At 49.4% G+C, this 20486-nt stretch overlaps 1 protein-coding gene across 1 annotated transcript in view; it reads right to left on the bottom strand.

The window, feature by feature from the left end:
- Window positions 1-20486, bottom strand: part of UBTD1 (ubiquitin domain containing 1) — a 51056-nt gene that overhangs the window by 29799 nt on the left and 771 nt on the right. The gene's annotated exons all lie outside the window — the stretch shown is intronic.

The following is a 20486-nucleotide window of genomic DNA, read 5'->3' as shown; positions in this document are numbered from 1 at the left end:
AGGCCTCAAGCCCTTTGTTGTCCAAGGGCCTTCACCTGTGCAGTTCCTTCCATCTGGCTTGGGTAACCCTCCCCACCCTCACCCACATTGGGTTGTATCAGCACATAAGGGCCAGGACCTGGGGCCAGCAGAGGCTGAAACCTAGTTCATGTTCAGGCATCAGCAGTGGGCTCTAGCAGGAAGACGAGGGACAGAACAGGCATCTTTTTCTCATTCATCCAAAAGGTGTCTCACAGGCCAGCAAGTAGCCCTGGCCGGGAGTGGGACCACATGAGACAAACACGGCTCCCTCAGTCTCAGCCTTCAGGTGTTAGCTTAGGTATCTCTGTCAAGGAAGTGATTTTGACCTTCCACCCCCAAATAATCCACTCCCCTACCCCATGATTCTCTCCCAGTACCCTCTTCTCTCCTTTGCTGCTAAGTCGCTTCAGTCGTGTCCGACTCTTGTGCGACCCCATAGACGGCAACCCACCAGGCTTTCCCGTCCCTGGGATTCTCCAGGCAAGAACACTGGAGTGGGTTGCCATTGCCTTCTCCAATGCATGAAAGTGAAAAGTGAAACTGAAGTCGCTCAGTCGTGTCCAACCCTCAGTGACCCCATGGACTGCAGCCTTCCAGGCTCCTCCCTCCATGGGATTTTCCAGGCAAGAGTACTGCAGTGGGGTGCCATTGCCTTCTCTCCTTTGTAGTATGCATTTGGACGATTTGGGTATAAACTATCTCTCCGCTTCTCTGTGGGTTCTATGAGGACCATACCTGTTTTGTTCAGTTGCATACCCAGGACCAAGCCGGGGCCAGGCACACACAAACAGTGCACACCTTAGCTTTACAAAGGTATACACTTCAGATTAGCTTTGAACTCCAGGATGGGGCCTCTACCCTAGATGTCACCTTCATTTGGCACACGACAAAGCCGTGAGGTAGGCCACCCAGAGCCCCAAGAGAATTTGGTCCAGCTGGGACAAAGCAGGCAAGATGCCCCCACACAGTGTAAGGCATCCACAGGCCCCTCCAGAAAATACCTGTAGGGCCATAGGATAATACAGTCTCTTACTGGGAAACTGTGTTTCCCAGCCTTTTTAAGCACACACCTCTTTTGATAAATACAGACTTCACACACACACACACACCCACAACTGTATCATGCCCCACTTGGGAATTACTGTGACATCAGGCAAGACTTTTTGGCCAAACTCTACCTTTGATAGTTTACATTTTAGAAACGACATATTTTTCCAAACCTAAGATGTGATTATGATACTGAAGACACTCTTTCAAACTTCCTATATGTCCCAGTCCCCAGAGATTTCTTTCCATCTCTCTCCCATTGACATTCAACACTCACAGATAAGAAACGAAGTCAGAGGGCTGACCGCAAAGAGCAGACGTATTCCAAGTCAATACAGAATGTGTGGAAGAGGCAACCTCTGGGGCATATCTCTAGCACATTCAGAACAGAATGGCATCGTGACTCAGTGGGAAGGGTACCAGATGCCTGTGAAGAGATTAGACTATGATTTCAAGTTCTGGAGCTCCTTTGTCAGGATAACGTCAAACGAAGTTCTTAAGACTAGGAGGCACTTTCCCATCTGTAAAATGGAACGCTGGTACAGGGGGAGTCCACAGCAAAGAGAAAACTATGACCCCTGCCATCTGAAGGTCTCTGATTGTTTCAGGTACAGAGAAAAGAGAAGAAAGAAAGCACAGCTCTGAGAAGGACACCACGAGGGTTCCTTATCTGGGCAGTTATTAGTTCCAATGGGCAACTGGTAGAAAGGTGAACTTGAAGTTTTTGTGGGCTGAGGGGATGCTGGCCCTGTGGCAACTTCTCTTCCTCCGGGGCAGGCAGATACATCACCACAGTTACGAGACTGCTGTGGGAGTCAGACCCACATGAGTTCCAGTCTCATTCTGCCACTGACTCACAGGTAACGTCAGACAATTTACATAACCTCTCAACCTCAGTCACCCTCAACAGTGAGAGGATGACAATAAAACCTATATCTCTGGGTTGTTATAAAGATTAACTGTAAATAATGCATGTAAAATATTTAGCACAGCATCTGGAAAACAATAAGTGAAAATGCAAAGGATTAATATAAGCATTAACCTTATTATTTTTGTTACTATTACTGTTTTCCCGGTAGGATTGCAGGAAGGGAGCTGGAAGGGCAGCCCAGAGGCACCAGGCAACCCTCTCATTCTCATTTTCTATTTATTGTAACAGATGACATGACCTCTGTGGTCAAGGACAAGAACAGCTGGGTAAGCCAGCAAAATGCACAGCTGCTGCGATTGAGGAAAAGTAATACTCCTCGGGGCCCAGGCTTGGAAAGGAGTTGGCAGCAGGGAGCAGAGGCTCCGTGGGAGGGAAACAGACAGAAACGGCCGAAGGGGCTGGAGGGGGAAGAGAAAGCACCAGGGGAAGACCCAAACCAAAGCCAGGTGGGCACAGGAAGCCGGCCTTCCCAGAGACAGGAAGCTGCAGGTGAACCGGCAGGAAGCCAGGACGTGGGCAGCCAGGGAAAGCCAGGCCACATCCTGAGGAAGGGGCGGCGGAGCGGACGGAGTAGGCTCCCAGGCTGCTGGATGCTACGACATGGAGCCAGCCGGGGACAGGATGGGAAGGAGGGCCACACACTCGTCTCTCCCTGACCCTGGGTCCCCTCCTCAAGTCTCTGTTCCCCCAACTCTGCAGGCCCCAGGGTTTCGCCAGAACTTCTGTCCCTGCCACCATCTACTGTCCCCACCTGGGTCCCCTTCCCGAGGCCGGTGGCAAAACAGGATGTGGGTTTCATCATTTCCCCCTTTCCTGGGAACTTTGACACAAGTGCTCCATAGTTTTCTCTGTGGGGAACAGGCCAAGGAGGCCCACACGGGGGAAAAAAGCACCTTCCAGCTCCACTCTGAAATGCAGATGGGTAAGCCAGCGCACATCTGGTCCTTCCCCAACTGCCTCTTCGCCTTTTCCTGGAGGGCCAGCTCAGCCTCAGTCCTGCCCACTGGGCTCCACATACCCAGCACCCATCAGGGGAGCGCCTGTCGTCAATGAAGGGGACTGATCTTACACCTACTTGGCCCTCTGGGTACCCCCAGGGTCCGGTTCCAGAAGGGTGCTGATCTCAACATGACCCCAGGTGATAGGGCATCAGCAGCGAGGTCAGCCGAGAGTCAGGGGTGGCCTCGGGAAGGAAGGCTCCCTGACCCAGCAGAGGGGTCAGCATGCAGGCAGGCACACCAGCAGCCACCGTAACAAGGCTGCCTGCAGCTGCACAAGCTTTTCCGGTGACAAAGCACTGGCCTGTATGTGACCTTTGACCCTCCCCACATGGCTAGCAAGGGACTGGGCAGATACTGTTCCCATTTTGAAGATGAGGAAGCCGAGTGACTCGAGCAGGATCACAGTTTCTGAGAAGCAGAGCTGGTGGGCCCAGGACCCATTCTCCAGAAGTCTCCTTTAGCCTGGGACTCACTTCCCTTTCCACATTGACTCAGTTCTCCCAACTTAAACAACAAGTGCTATAGCAGCCCTCTGCTCTGCAAGGCTGACGGTCTCTCTCCTTTGACGAACTTCCCCAAGTCCCCAGTGTCACCAGGCCCTCCCTGATGCTCCCACCTCTGTCTCCCACACCTCTGGCCCTCATTCTCCTTTGGTTAACCTGTCACACGACCTTGTGGATTCCTTCTTCAAAGGGGCTTCCACTCCCAAGACATCAGTGCAGACCTTTCCCCTCCTAGCCCTATCTAGCCTCACTGGCTTCGGCCTTGCCCCAGCTCTCTTCTCAGCCTTCGAGTCCAGAGTACCCTTTCAAGTCCCTGGCATCCACCTAGCCACACGCTCCCAGTGGCTCCCCATCACCTCCGCACCCCTGGCCCGCAGCTTGGCTCGCAAGGTGCCTTTCAGGCCTTGCCTCTTATTGCCCCCTCCTTGAAGCACACACCTGCCTCCAGCCCCTCCGTGCACCCTTGCTTCAGCTCAGGCTGGTCCCCCTTCCCGAGCCCCCTTCTCTCTTCCATCTTCAGGCTCCCCTCACCTGTGTCCACAAGCACTCCCCTGACTGCAGGAGAGATGAAGAGACCCTTTCTTAGCACCTGCCCTGCCCAGAGTCCTGAAAGACGCAGCCACACAGCCTGCAGAATCAGGTCCCCCAGCTACTGCTGCCTGTACCTGGGTGGTCCCTGCACCCAGAAAATTGGCTGCCAGAATTTGGCACTGGTGTGCTTGGTCGTGGAACAGCCAACAAGAAGAGAAAGCTGAGTCTATAGGGACGGAGCCAGGAGCAGATGCTCAGACACAAGTCAAGAGGTCACTAGCCGCTCAAAGACAGAGCCGCCTCCATCCCTGACTACTCTCCGGTCCTGGCTCCCATGAGGCCAGCTGCTTCGCTGTAATCCTGCCAACAAACCCTTTGCCCCTAAGCTGACACAGAGGGGCCCCAGCTCTGTGGGGACGACTGCTGACACCAGCCTGGGAGCACCATCACCTCCATCAGACAGCCCCAGCTGGAGGAGCCATGTACAACATCCCCTGTCAAGGGTCGCTTCTTTTCTTGTCTCCCTGTGTGGCAAGTAGGTGTTCCATGTACACCTGTTCCCGCCCTGGGCCTGGAGCTCCTGGCTGAGGGCTTGGGAGTTGTCTGTGTGGCTCACCAGCGCCCTTCTGCCGGAGCTGCCTCCAATCGGCACAGGGTCTGAAGTGGCCCCACTAGACGGGTTTTGTTGTATGTGAGCCCACCTCCTGGCTGGAGCTGAGTGGACCAAGTTGGGCCAATTAGACCCGCTTCCCTGCGAGTCTGGAATGAGGCTGGGAGAGCTGAGGCCCTCTGAGTGTGGCTGGAGCTGTAGTAGGAACGTTTGTGGCCGTGTGGGCTGAGGAAGGAGAAAGCCTGGCTGCCGAGGTGAGGAGGAAGCCCAAGGGGCAGCAGAGTTGAGAGGAGGAGGGAGAATCTAACAAGGTTTTCCCAATCTCTGCTGAAGGCCAGGCTGCAACTGTGCTGTGGGCTCCTGCACACCCCTGAGACCCTGTAATTAATCACCTCTTGTGCTGAAGTTAGATTCAGCTGGTTTCTGTTACTCAAAATCGAGGGGTCCTAATAAAGCCGGGATCTCCCCTAATCTTCTCCAGGAATACAAAGCAGGTGCTTGACAAACAATCTTGCTCAATGAAGAAAACTGGCCCCAGATCCTGGCTTTCTGATTTCTGCCAGAGGCGCCACCAATGCTCTACAAATACTCCACATATCAAATATGTAACTTGGCCCCAGGCAACTTGACTTAAATGCATTTTCCTTGCCTGAAGTGCATAATATCCTCACTTTCATCTCATCTTTGGGACAAACCAGCATTCAAAGGAAAGGCAAGCAGGAGCAGGCCGGAGAAAAACAGCCTGTGAGAGTGTGGGCCAGCACGTCCAATTGATCTGCAAACTGTGTTCCCCCGGGGAGGGGTGGCTCCCACTACAGAAACCTCTGCCCCGAGATTTCTGTCCCTGTGCCGTTCCTGCTCCTGTGAAGATGACCATCAAGGACTCCAAGAGGTCACAAAGTTTCCACCCCTACTGATGGGTCATTCATGCCACAGGCCATCGTAAGGACAGATCCTTGAATCCTAAGGCTGGAAGAAACCTCACAGGGTCACTTCACCTAGTGGCTTTCAAACTGCACCTGCAGGACCCTGGGACTCCGATGGAGCCTCTTGGGGCTCCAGTCTCCCCAGCCTCTACCAGTGCACTGCCCGTCTGGTTGTATGCATCAGGCTACCTTGTGAGTGTGCATCTGAAAGGGTTCCAGGGGCTTAACACAACAGCGCAGAACTGTTTCAGATCAACGCGTCTATCATTCGGATGAAGAGCCAGAGACTCAAAGGCATAAGACCACACAGGTGCCAAGTGGCTGAGCTGGCAGAGAACCCCGGGCCCGGACTCTTCCTGCTGCCCCTTCCCCTAGGCAACTCCTTTAAAGGTTCTCTTGGGCCTGGGCGGAGCCAGAACCCCAGTCCTGTGTAAGTGAGGCCCGGCTGGGGAACACAGAGAGAGAACTGAAGACTCAAGGCAGAGTCCAGGCGATGGGCGTCGAGTCCCAGGTGACCCTGTCTGTCGGCGGAAGGGCAATGCTAAATGGCCCAAACAATATGGAGTTGTCCTGATGCTTCTCCTCCGCTATATTTAGTTTCTCCCCTGAAATGACCTCAGGCAGCAGCAAAGCTTTGTGGTGTGGCAAAATCAGCCGTGTGTCCCCAACTCCAGGGGAGGAGAACTCTGCTGGAGACACCGGATAGTAAATAGGAAAGAGAGTCTGTGGGACGCCGGGGTGGGGGTGGGAGCAAGCTGTTGACACAACTAGAGACAAATTCTTTCCTTTGACCCCCTGGGCGGTAGCAGTGAGGAGTAAACCTGCAACTCGTGCACTGGGTGAGGAAATTTGAGACCCAGGTCCGGGGTGGAGGAGCCCCTGCTTCGCCCCAGGCTCTGGTCCCATCCGCTCGCAGGTGTTGGGTGCCTCTTCCTGAACCACTTCATTCATTGCACCCTTGTGGAAGGAACCAGCAAAGGTTCTCTCTGCCTTAACCTCCCCATCTACTATTCGAGACCTTCCCCTGACCTTGGTGTACCCAGCCGATTTGATTCTATTGTCTGAAAAACAAAAAAGAAAGGCTAGAAAAATAAACACCAAACAGGAATGGGGACTCTCTGGGTGGTGGGAATATGAAGGAGATTTTCTTCTTTGGACTTTCTGATCTTGTCCACATTTATTACCTAATCACATCCTGCTTTTACAATAAAGAAAACTGTATTGCTTGCTTCTCTCTAACCTGAACCCCTTACTCAGATCACTAACCCTTCAGTAATCTCTCCTCACTTACCCTTAATATCTGCCCTATCCAACCTCAACTCTTTCTAAAATGTCTACATATTGCCTTTGTCTCTGCTTGTCTACACTGCATGATTTAGCACTTGTCTACGCATTATCTTGCCTGAAATTGTATCACACCTCTATTTGTCTTTGCTCTATTCCCCAGATTGTAAGCCATCATGGGTGACGAGACATACATATATAACACGTGTACACAGGAATGAGGCAGGATGTACAGAATGGGTTTAGAGACAGTCAGACATGACTGAGCACACATGTACAGAAAAGACAGAGGAAATAAGAGTCAGGTTGCCTGGGTCAGGTACTAGCTCCACCACTTCTGACTGGCAGGACAGGCCACAGATCAGTGGCTTGACTTTCCTGAACCAGTTCCTCCAGCTGAATTCCCTATTAATGCCAATTCTCTTCTAAAAGGTAAGGGTGGATTCTGAGCAAGCCTGGCCACCCCACAGCTTTTGGATCATTTCACCTCTAAAACAGAGGCCCCAGACCCAGACTACAAAAGGGGTCCCCATCAATCCACATCCAAACCAGCATTAGGTGGTGAGCCAGACACCAGGGGAGTAGGGTTCGCAGGCTGAAGTCTCTCCTTGAATATTTCCCCTGGGCCTCGGCCCCTGAATGCCCAAGGAGTGGTGCTGTCAAAGCAGCAGACTGAGCATCTCTGTCCGGGGCTTCAGGAAAATGTGCTTGAGGGCCAACAATGGATCAGATATCCAGGCCCTGGATCTTCCGTGGGACATATGTCAAAGCTAGGTTTCAGAGAGGAGGGGTCGGCTGCAGATTAAAGGATCCAATGCAGCTTTCCTTCTGCCTGTGGACTCTGAAGACTAGCCCATTCTGTTCCTCAGGGAGCAGGACCAAATAACAGTGCATTCAGCATGTGGATGTTTCCCAAAAATCATTTGGGGCCTTATAAAAAGCCGTAATAGCAGCAGGTTTCCAGTGAAATAAGGCCTCCCTTCTCCATGTCCGCCAGCCTAGCACTGGGCCACAAAGAGGAATATCACAAGGGGCCAAAGCCAGATGACCTCTGGGCTCTAAGAACTTGCTATGAGAGGCCAGAAGGAAGAAAGGCAAAGAGCAAACAGAGAAGTCAACCTGGGGTGTGAACACGGCCGTGAAGGGCATCATCAGCTCCCGGGGGCTGTCCCCTCAGCTCGCCCTGCCTCCTTGGTGTGCGTGGCACGAATCTGCCCACCCAGGTATGCCCGTGGAAATGGGCTTGGAATAAATAAAAAAAGATCACAGGAGCTAGATATTATTCAGCCCATCACACTGTGAACTCCTAGAAGAAAGGAACTCTTCGCACTACTTTCTGTGCAGACACCATGGACAAGGCAGATGGGGTGACTCTTTAGAGGCAGTTTCCCACAGCAGTGATGATACGGGTACCCAGGGTATAACTGCTAGGATTCAAAGAGAAGCTGCAGCACTTTTGTGGAAAGGGTCTTAACCTCCCTGAGGCTCAGCTTCCTCACCTGTAAAATGGAGGTAATTATGTCCACCTCCAGGGGCTGACGGGGAAACTGAAGACAGTGAGCTCAAACCCACAGTAGGGTGCCTCACACATGGAGATTATCACGCACAGTGGACTGATTCTGGGGAGGATGATGCCTGGAGCTGCCGAGCGCTCATGAAAGGAAGTGCTCCGGCCATGCAACAGTCTATTTGGGGGGCACAGAGCACACTGGCTAAGTGAAAAAACCAATGCCTTGTGCCATATCCCGTGGTACGGAGGCAGACACTGGGAGTATGGGGGGCAGGGAGAGATGGAAGGAGGGAAAAACCCATGAAGGCTGTTGCGAAGTGCTCTTTCTGACATACTCAGGATACGCAGTGCAAGAACTGGCAGAAGCGGACTATGTGAGAGTCATGAGTGGCAGTGACGTCAGTAAACCAGCTATACCTGTTTAGGGCCTCGTGAGCCCTCAGTTGAAACTGACAGTGAGGCAGGTGTCGCATGGAAGGAAGGCAGGGTTGAGCACTGAAAACAGAAGTCTGGCATCTGAATCCTTTCATGGTTCACCATGTGACCCTGGGCATGACAGTTAATATCATGGAGCCACTCCCCTAATACGAGGACAGTGTCACTCCCAGCGAATTACCAGGAGGATTGGAGATGTGTGTGAAGCACCTAGTGTAGTGCCTGCCGTGCGGTTGGTGCTCGATAAATAGCAGGATACAATAACTATAAAACAGCTGCTTTTGAAGCCAGTTGCAGGGGGTTGTGTATCAAATGTGGAAAAGTGGGCCTGCTGTGGATGCTTATCACCACTTTCTTGGAGATTCATGGAGGAGGTGCCAGGGTCCAGGAAGTAAGCCCCAGTGGACCCAGACAGGTTCTGCCAAGCTGAAGCTGGGTCACAGCACCTGAGGGCACTCCTGAGCCTTGACCCACCAGGCAACAAGTTTGTATCTGTTACAGAGAGGCCAGAAAAGTAGCCACTGGTTGTTGCTGGAATTAACAAGAGTATGTTGGACGCTGCAAGAGATCTGTAACTTACAAGAGTTGAAGTCCTCCAGTTTTTGTGAATGCTTCACATTTTAAAAAAATGAAGCTGGTTTCAAGGCTGCCTCTATAATAATCACTCTTGTGCAACTTACTTCCAATTTTGCTTTCCTGAATGCGTGAGTGGAGTTATAAGAATGGTAAATAGGCAGGGTACACAGCAGAAGGTAGGTTTTGTATATGAACTTCACTGGCCATATATCTCAACTGGTGGAGGGAAAAGAAGGCTGGGGACAGCTGGCTTAAATACAGTGCCAAGCATGGTGATAGTAATACAAAAATAACAACTACCATTAACTGAATATTTTAACATGTCCCAGCTACCACTCTGAGGGTTTTATGTGTTTTAATTCAGTTGATCCTCATGACAGTCCTGTGGAATAGGTACTGTTATCTCCATTTGACAGATGAAAAAGGTGAGGCTCCCAAATCCAAAACAACTTGCCCAGGTTACACAGCTAATGAGCTGGAGGAGCTAAGATAATAGAATGCACATGGATACAAAATGAATAAAATATTTGTCACAACTGTCCTAGTTACCTGTTATGGAAAGAAAATCTCCTTCTCATCAACACCTTCTTTGAAAGATCTCATTATTTTGCAAATCAAAAGAAATTTATGGGGACTTCCCTCATGGTCCAGTGGCTAAGACTCCACATTCCCAATGCAGGGGACTGGGGTTCAATTCTTGGTCAGGGAACTGGATCCCACATGCTGCAACTAAGACCCAGTACAGCCAAATAAATAGATATTTTTAAAAAAGAAAAGAAATTCATGGTCAGCACTTGCTATACACTCAGTGCAGAGGAAGGGCCAGAGGGTGCACCAGAATCAGACTTCCCATGTTGGGGTAGGGAAGAATACACTCTGCTCTTCCCAACACTCTAAACTGAACAAGAGTCAGCAGAATACAAGCCCCCAAAGGAACAATGAACTTGGCCTTGGTTACTGTCATTAATGACCCACTGCCATCATTGGCTAAGCATCTGCTATACGTAAGCACAGTGGTGATCACTTTATATACATCATCACCTTTAATCCCTGACTACCTAAGCAGTCTACTCTTGTCCCCATTTCACAGATGCAAAAAACGAGGCTCTGATCTCAGGCTTCCTCACCACAGTGAGAAAGCAGAGGAACCACTACCTCCCATGGCTTCTGCCTCTCTGCCACTTATTTGTCAACAACCTTGGATAGCTCTTAACATCCCTAGTCTCCGTATCCTCATCCATAAAGCTGGAAAAATGATTCCTGCTCTGACTACCTAAGAGAATGGTTGTGAGGATCAAATGAGACATAATATTTGAGAAAGCACTTTGAAAATGGCAAACTGCTGAACATAGCAAGGGATCATTAGTCTTATTAATTACAAAGAGTAACACCTGATCCAGCTAAAGAGACTCTCTGCTGCCTCTTTTCCCTTGGGAATTTAGGGATAAGTCAGAGCCTGCAGAGCCGGGGCACTCTTTTCTTCAACTCCCTGGCATCTGGGTGCTGGGAAGTAGAGGTTCCTTCTGGGAGAAGAGGGAGGAAACAATGTTGTTTGAATTCTGCTAATGTTTTTCTCCAGGAACACTACAATGGTTGAGGTTCTACTGCTTCCACTGTCAAAAAACATTCAACGCATTTACTAGGCACCTACTGTGTGCCAAGTACTAGATCCAATGGATGCATGGGACCCCTAGATGTAGTCTAGGGGCCAGGAAATGAAAGAGACGAGGCAAATGAGGCAAAAGCCATGGGGAGGGAGCACAGTGACCACAGTCCTTGGAGCTCTGCAGACTTCAGAGTCCCCTCCCGGATTCACGTCCTGCGGAGGCGGGGGCAGGGTGGGGTGGGGGGTGGCAGTGCATGGAGTGAGCTCAGGGCACTGAAATTTTCAAGTCAAAGTACTTAAACTGAGTTCCAGTTCTGTGTCTGCTCAGCCTTGTGACCACCAGAAATCAATTTACATTCCTGACTGTGGGGGCCTTCCTTTATGTTGGGTAGGAATGTTCCCATAGGCAAAATGAGAAGAATCAAATGCATGACTGACTGACCCCGGGAAAGCAGGGTGCCTGAAGGGGCTCGATAAGAAGCTCTTATTTACAAAACAAAACAAAACAAAATCTTGCTCCCTTCCTCCCAATCTTGAACTATATAGGGGCTGAAGCTCAGGCTCTGAAATCAGGCCCTGCTGTTTACAAGTTGAATGGCCTTAGGGAGGGGACATTACCTTTCTAAGGCTCAATTTCTTCCTCTGTAAAAAGGTGATAATAGTATCCACCCGTAGGAGGGTTTGTGAGGATTAACCCGCAGGATGCTCCTAGCACAAGGTATACACCCAGCAAAGGTGAGCTGTTGCTAATCGCCCCTCTCCTTAAAAATTTCAAGCCCACAGAATTTCAAGCCCACAGGCTCACCTCTAAGATCCAGGCTGCCTGGTAACGGGCTGGCTGCCTAGGCTTCAGCTCTAGTGCCAGCCTCCCAGAGGAAACAGGTACCAGTGAAGCGCCATCCCCGCCCCCTACTGCCTCCACACCATGCCCCACCCCTTTTCCCGACAGGTTCCCCTTTCCGAGGGCAACCAAGGCCACAAGTTGAGGGGCTGTGGCTGGTCAAAGGTGTGGGGACACATTGAGTTCGGTTCCCCATTCCTGTGGGCTCAGAAAGCAGGGAGATCTTGCCCCCAACAGCTTGGAGAAAAGCATGTGGCCTGGAGCAGCTGACAAACGCACCAGGATGCCACGTCTCTGTAAGACCCTCTGCTTTTCACCCATCCCAAGTGCTCCCATCTGAACCACAGTCCTGCATCTCTGTGCAAAAGGGAACACGCCATGAGGAAGACAGCATCAACGTTCTTTGGGAGCCACGTGAATTGTAACAACCCAGAACTGCTTTGCTTAACTGGAAGCCACTATTCACCTATCCCAGCCACTGACCACATTATTAGAAACCCAGAAGCAAGCGACATTCTGAGTGACCAGAAAAGATGTCACAAAAATCTACCCACCCAAGCTCCTGGACTTCCCTCTCTGGAGGGGCCCTCAGGCTTCTCTTTAAGTCCGTCTACTATGGGGCTTCCCAGATGGCTCAGATGGTAAAGAATCTGCCAGGTTCGATCCCTGCATTGGGAAGATTCCCCCATAGAAAGGAAAGGCAACCCACTCCAGTATTCTTGCCTGGAGAATTCCATAGACAAAGAAGCCTGGTGGGCTACAGTCTGTGGGGTTGCAAAGAGCTGGACACAACTGAGTGACTGACACTAACAAACTAACTCTATGTACAGTTCTAACCATCTCTGCCCTCTGTTTCCCCGGGAAGTCAGAGGGGCTGCTATTTGAGCCTGGGAGATGCTATCTCAAGAAGTGACCACTACGCGGAGATGCCACTGCACACCCACTGGGATGGTTACTATTAAAAAGATGGAAAATAACAAGTATTGGTGAGCATGAGGAGAACTTGCAATCTTTGTGCACTATTGGTGGGAATATAAAATGATGCAGTGGCTCAGCAAAACAGGACAGCAGTTCCTCAAAAAGCTAAACATGGAATTAACATGCAATCCAGCAATTCCACTTCTAGACACATAAACAAGAAAACTGACAGGATCGAGCAGATACTTGTACACCCATGTTCACAGGAGCATTATTCCCAACAGTCAAAAGGCAGAAACAGCCCAAGTGTCCATCAGCAGACAATGGATAAGCAAAATGCGGCACAGACATACAGTGGGGTTCAGCCCTAAAAAGCAGTGGGAGTACAACGTGGGTAAACCCTGAAGGTCTAACGCGGAGTGAAATAAACTTGACACAAAAGGACTGATAGTGAATGATTCCCCTTCTGAGTGGCACCCAGAGCTGTGACATTTCACAGAGACAGAAAGTAGAATGGTGATTGCCAGGGGCTGGGGAAAGGGTGAATGGTGAGTCTGTGTTTAATGGGTAAAGATTTTCAGCTGCGGAAGATGAAAACGTTGTGAAGACGGATTGTGGTAAAGGCTGTACCGTAACGCCAAGTGCTTAATGCTATAGAACTGTACACTTAAAAGTTGTCACAATGGGATATTTCATGTTGCGTATATTTAACCACAATCTATTTTACTGTGGGCGGGGTGGAGGAGGAGAAGTGACACTGATTACCAGGGAGAAGACAGAGCAACAGTTTTGGGTGGAAACATGAACCCCAAAAGCACAGCAGCTGGGAACCATCATATCGTTTGGGGCCTACTGCCCTATCGTCTCAGAAACCTGGGGGCCTTGCACTGTCATGGACACAGTAACTGATCTGGCAGGACTCACTCTTCTCATTCAGAGCCCAGAACAGGATTCGAGAGCCTCCCCACACCAACAGTGCTTGGGCCCTTGAGGCAGACCACTGTGTAAGGGGCTCTCCCTTGTCAATCTACCTTCTACCTGCCACCAGTTCACCCCTATCTTCTTTCAGAGATAAAGGATCTTCAGAGAAAGAGGCTTTTGTGGTCCCTCCCCTCCACCAAGCAGGTGCTTTGTACATACAGGTATGAACTCAACACCCCTGAGTTGCAAAGAGGAGGTTATTCATGCTCAGCATACTTTGCTTGGAAGGGTATCATCCGTTTCAGAAAGATTCCCATCCAAAAATAGTTTTTAAACATTTCTTTTATAGTTTTGCTCTTTAAAAAAGAGTAAGCTTCAATGATCTGGGGAAAATCACTGGCTATGGTTTTTGTGTGTAAAAATCCTATAGCTTTGAATAATATGAACTTCATAAGTTCACAAAGTCTCTTTTCATACAGGATCTCACCTGATTCTTACAATGTCTCTGGGAGCTGAGCAGGGCAGTAGTCATCCCACTGTACAAATGAGGAAACTGAGGCTCAAAGAGATCAAGAGGCCTGTCCAAAGCAGCATACACAGCTAGGAAGGAGCAGAGAACTAAGACCTCATTTCCCTTGGATGCCAGATGACACTCTGGATTAGAACCTCACATTTGAGCAGACCATTTAGCCATGAAAGTAATTTTAAAAACAATGTTTGATTGTTTTATGCCCACAACATCTTTGAAATAAACTGGAAATACCATCTTTTTTTTTTTTTTAAAGAGATGATCAACTGAGCAAAAAACAAATGACTTGCCCAAGAGCACCATTCAAGAAAGTGGCAAAGACACTATAGCCTCACCCTTTGAATGCACTTGACCTTGACCACTTCCCTTACAAACTTAACCTTGCCCACAGTTTCTTTTTATTTTTTTTTTTTGGCCATGCCACGCTTAGCATGTGGCATCTTAGTTTCCTGACCAGGGATCAAACCCACACCACCTGCAGTGGAAGCTCAGAGTCACCAGATGGCCAGGGAAGTCCCCTGTCCACAATTTCTTGACCTTAGCATACTCAAAACTTAAAGGAGCCCATGCAGTTTTTATATAGGTTGCACCATATTTCTGTGAACTTGGCAGGGAGTAGACATACCTTTATTCTCTTTTTAATGGCTGGGGAAAAGAAAAGAGGTTAAAGAAATCTTTAAGTTCCTTTTCAGCTCTAAAATTCTATGATTCTAAAAATTCCCCAGCAAGTCAATTCTATGTGTAGAGAGGCCTGGAATCTACTTCACCCGCCCTCCGGCCTCACACTCTATCAGACCTCCCCATGTCCACCCTTGAGTTAATGGCCACAAAAAACATGTGTGCCTGGGAGAAGAGCCCACTCCTACATAGATGCCCACACAAAATGACAGCAAAGTGCTGCTGCTTGGCTGGGACTCTGGTAAGAGGCTTCATCCTGTCCTCCTCCTTCAGCCCCAGTATCTCCTTGCAAGAGGCCCCCAAACAGTGGGGAATTATATCCTAGGTATCTGAGAGCTTCTCCAGGCCTGGGCCGAGACAGAAGCCAGTCCCAGGAACAGAATACCACTTTGAGGTTGCAGTTAAATCTGTTCATTAGGATACACCCACCCACCTAACACCCACCTAAGATGAGAGAGCAATCAGGACTGCTCCCTCCTGCTCTTCCACAGGCCTTACAACTCTGTTCTACACGCTAACTTCATCCAATAAATATTTATTAGGTACCTACTCCATGACAGGCATGGATCTAGGTGCCATAGAACAAACAAATAAGAATCTCAGATCGCACAGAGTAGGGGAGATAGCCAATGTCAGGTGGTGGGAAGCGACAGGGAGCAAAATAAAAGAGGGAAAAGGTGGAGATAATGCTGAGAGCAGGCAGTGGAGGGAAGGGGATCAATTTTAAAAAGGATGGCCTGGGAGGGCGTGACTGATGACACATGGCGAGTCTTGGAGGGGGCGGCGGGGGGGGACCCGTTTAGCTATCAGAGGGTGGCGCAGGAATGAAGAGCCAGAGCAGGCTGAGGAAAAGCAAGGCGGTGAACATCCTGTCATGCCTTGTAGGCCAACACAAGGACCCAGGATGAGATGGGGAACAAAGGAGTAACAGAATCTGACTTACAGTTTGCAGCATCTCTCTGGCTGCTGTGATGAAAATAGTCTGTCGGGAGACAAGGGAGGAAGCAGGAAGGTCAGTTAAAAGGCCGATGGGTAGCTTAGATCAGGATGAAAGTAGTAATGATTGTGAGAGTCGAGTGCTGGATATATTTAAGGCGAAGTCAACAGGATTTATTGATTAAATGGATGTGGGATTGAGAGAAAGGGAGGAGCCAGGGATGATGATAGAATTTTGGGGGGCCTGAGCAACTGGAAGAAGGAAATCATCATCAGCTGAGATGGTAAAGACTGGGAAAATGGTCGGGGGGCTGTGAGGGTGGGAGGGCTCATTCTGTTTTGGACACATTAAACTGAGAAGACTTTTAGACATAAGATGTGCTGAGTAGGCAGCAGAACATACATGGCTGGAGTTAGACCAAATGGGTTGAAATGATACATGTGGGAGTCACCAGCATATATAATGATACATAATTATATGTATTATCATACAGGATCTCCATGTATGGTCAGATTGTTTACTGTCTGCCCCCGACCCCCACCCCAAACTATAAGCTCCATGAGGCCAAGGACCATGTCAGTTCACACCCAGCAAGGTACCTAGCACTCGGTAAATATTTACTGAACAAATGGAGAAGTTGCCCAATTACTCCCTTAAGAATACTCACAGCAGCCCACACAACGAGAAGTACACTCTCTTGCAACCACAGCGCCAAGCCCAGCCAGCCCAAAACAGGGCCTTGGGTCTGTCCACCTCGAGCTTGAGATTCCAGAATGTAAGTGGATATGCTTGGCACATCACAGATATCTGGGTTTCAGCCTTGCCACATTCTCAAAGGGTGGAGCTGGGCAAGAGACCTGCCTGTTCTACCACATCTACTTCTCCCTGGGATGGGCCGGGGAGGGGCTGCCTCACCCACTCCCAGGCAGAGAGACTGCATCTATCCAGGGCACAAGCACAGGTTGATGAGAGCCCCCCAGAGGAGTCATTCCCCTCCTTCATGTATTCTCAGAAGTTTGAAAAGACCACTCAGCACCTGAAGGCGAGAACACAGACCTACTGGGAACCTATTGCAAGTAATAGGTGGGAAAAAAAAAAAGTGACAACCACAAATCTTGATGAGATGAGAGTACTGACTAATCCTTCTAGCTAAAGCAAGACTCCCTGACCAGTGGGCATCGTGTCTCCGCTTCACCCACCAAGTGACCAGGAAGACAGAACTACGGCCAATGAGTGACATAACCAGGCGTAAGATTTCAGCTGATTAACTTCCCAGTTTAGAATCGCTACCTCTGTGGAGATGATAAAAACAGCTCTATAGTCCCCTCCCTTTCTGATATAATGCAAGCGCAACCCTAAGATGGTTGATGACTTGCTCAGGGTTACCCAGCTACAGGCCCAGGACTAGAAGTAGGGTTTCAGCATTCTGTTGAGGGCTTCTTCAGTGACAAAGGAAGGGTAAGAGTTACAGTGGGAGTTTTAGGCATTAGTCTTGTAACATAAAATTATGTCCTAGTCAACAGGGACAGAGAAGGCAATGGCACCCCACTCCAGTACTCTTGCCTGGAAAATCCCATAGACGGAGGGGCCTGGTAGGCTGCAGTCCATGGGGTCGCTAGGAGTCCGACACGACTGAGTGACTTCACTTTCACTTTCATGCATTGAAGAAGGAAATGGCAACCCACTCCAGTGTTCTTGCCTGGAAACTCCCAGGGACAGGGGAGCCTGGTGGGCTGCCGTCTATGGGGTCGCACAGAGTCGGACATGCCTAAAGCGACTTAGCAGCAGCAGCAGTCAACAGGGAAACTACAGGTGTCATAGGAAACACCAGGTACACGCTGTGAAGTTAAGAATGGTTCCTTCGCTTGTACCAAATTTGTCATCCTCCAGGGTTCTGCTTGGCTTTGGACTTCATGAATAAAGCTGTTTATAGCAGGACCCACAAAAGTGAAATATTTCACAAAAGTGAAATAAAGATACACTAGCAGATTTTCTTTTTTAATGCAGATATATACCTCAGTAAAATGTTAAGGTGAAATTTTTATTTATTTATATTTATTTATATCTAATTTTGGGGGACTGCGCTGTGAGGCTCATGGGATCTTAGTTCCCAGGGATTGAACCTGGGTCACAGCAGTGAACGTGCTGAGTCCTAACCACCGGATCACCAGGGAATTCCTGTGTAAGCTTATTAAAATCAACAAAAATTGAGTGCTTCCTCTGTACAAGTCACTGTGCTAAGTGCCTAGTGTGTGTGTGTATGACAATATGAGTGAGTGAGAGAGGCAAACACACACACACACAAGGTCCTGAAGGCTTATAGTGCTGTTGCTGATAGAAGACTATAACATCAAAGAACTGTCTAATAATATGGAGTGGTTCACTGTTACGTAAGTGGCATAAGGCGTCTCAGAAACAGCAATTCTATCTGCTGGGGGAGCTGGGGGATTTGTCAGGCAAGGTGCTTCTAGAAAGATAAGGGATTGGAGGTGGACCTTGAAGAGAAGAAAGGCTCTTGATAAGAAAGGGGAAAGGGCATGAGCAAACACAGGTGACCTTAATGTCAAGGAAGAGAAAGAAATTGTGTCACAAAAGGAAGGACTGGACCAGACCTGAACATGAACAGCCTTGGAAGTTAAAGTTCTTGCAGGAGTGGGAGGTGCAGAAAGATTTCTGAACAGGGTTTGGAATAGGTGAATTAACAGATGTCTTCTGGGATACCAGCGTGTGTAGGCATTGGATGAATGACTGAAGATGTACTTGTCTCTGTTGGGAAACTAACTTCAGCCTGGGACATGAGCTGGCTTCGAGGTAACAAGGAGCGGGTCTGTAAGACCTGCTGAATGAAGAACTAGCAGGTTCCAGAGAATGACTCCTCCAGGTCATGGAGGCAAAGAAAGTTAGCAGAGAGGGTTCCTCAAAGTATAAAGTTAGACAGCTGGAAGAATGGAAGCGTATAGGGAAGCTAGTTGAAGGCGGGGAGACACAGAGCTGGTTTAGAAGCATTTAGACTCTGAAGTTAGTTACATCAGTGTCCAGTACATGAGTCTGCGGTTGGAGAGGTAACAGCTGAAGATAGAGTGTAGGTGTCTTTCCAATGGACAAAGAGTTGTGGGTCTAAGATTTCTCTGGGAGGGAGATGAGAGAAAAAAAAAAAAGAATGTAAAACTGAACCATGGGGATTTCCCAGGTGGCGCAGTGGATAAGAATCTGCCTACCAATGCAGGGGACATGGGTTCCATCCCTGGTCTGGGAAGATTCCACATACCTCAGAGCAACTAAGCTGGTGCACCACAATTACAGAGCCTGCGCTCTAGAGCCCATGAGCTGCAACGACTGGAGCTCCTGAGCCCTACAGCCTGTGCTCCGCAACAAGAGAATCCCCTGCAACGGGAAGCCCCCACATCACAAAAGAGTAGCCCCCTGCTCCCTGCAACCAGGAAAACCCAGCACAGCCAAAACTAAATAAATACATAAATAAATTTTAAAAAACAAACAGAACCACGGTGTCCCACACTAGGAGGTGTTGGTGGGCCTGAGTGATCAGAGAAAAACCAAAATGCTAAGGAAGGAAAAGTTTTTGCCAGGAGGGTAGTTTCAAAGGGGAGAGAGTTGTCAACAGTAAAACAAACAAACAAAAAAAAAACCTACTAATCAATTACATACACTGAGCGCATAAATAATAAGTATTTGTTGAATAAATGAATGAAAGAAAGCCCTTGGATTTGAGAACCCTCTTTCCACGTCAGAAGAATGGCTTGTGTTGCCCTCAGACAAGTGGATTTCAATGCTAAATTTTATGTCGTCCTCCCTATAAAAAAACATGTTGCTTCTTGCACAAGTCATCCTGTCCAACACACAGACATCCTTCCCTGCTTTCCCCTTGTTTCCCCTCATTTTCATTCCCAGTTTCCGAAACTCAAGCAACACAAACCTGTGGTGTCAAAGGAGACAGGAAACACCAACTAGAGTTTCTACTTCATTAATAACTCTGCCTGTGGCTCCTCTTACATAAAGGGATATGTGGCAACTGAGTAGGAGACTGAAAAGGAGACTGCGTTCTAATCCCAGCTGTACTACTAACTAGCTGTGTGGCTGAGGACAAGTTGCTCAAATTCTCTGGATCTAGACAAGAGGAGGTAGGTCTATCTGGAGTCTAGACAAGTTTCGAAGGTCTCCTTGAGTTCTAAAGTGTGTGATTTTATCACTCTCAGAAGGTCCTTGCAACACTCTCTTAGAAGGAAGTGAAGTGAGTACAAGACCCGGAGAAATGACCGCCAGACCTCATACCCAGGCGGAGCGCCAGGATAGGAGGAGTGTACCCAGAAAGTGAGAAGGCGCTGCCGGCCCTCGCGGATCACCAGCGAGCAGATCCCATCCCCAAGGCTGGGAAGGATCCCAACAACACAAGCGCGATTCCCACCCCGCACCCCACCTTTCCTAGACTCCCAGACGGCCCGGAGGCTCTAAAAAGCCCTGCGGGAAAAAGATTTCTTTCCCAGAGTCCTGCGCTGCTTTTGCAAGTCGGATTCCAGCAGACATGATCTGCAGCCTGATAATGACACAGTCTTTGGAAGGAGCGACTGTGCTCGTCTAGCTCGCGCAGAGTTCTGAGGACAGCCTGGCCGCCCGCGCCGCGCCCCGACGTGCGGGCTTCCTACCCCGGCCCCGCGGCCAGGCC

This window comes from Bubalus bubalis, chromosome 23 (genome assembly GCF_019923935.1).
Source record: "Bubalus bubalis isolate 160015118507 breed Murrah chromosome 23, NDDB_SH_1, whole genome shotgun sequence".
In the NCBI taxonomy this organism is placed as follows: Eukaryota; Metazoa; Chordata; class Mammalia; order Artiodactyla; family Bovidae; genus Bubalus; species Bubalus bubalis.
Note: the sequence above shows the minus strand (reverse complement) of the source record. Positions and strands in the feature narration are given on the sequence as shown.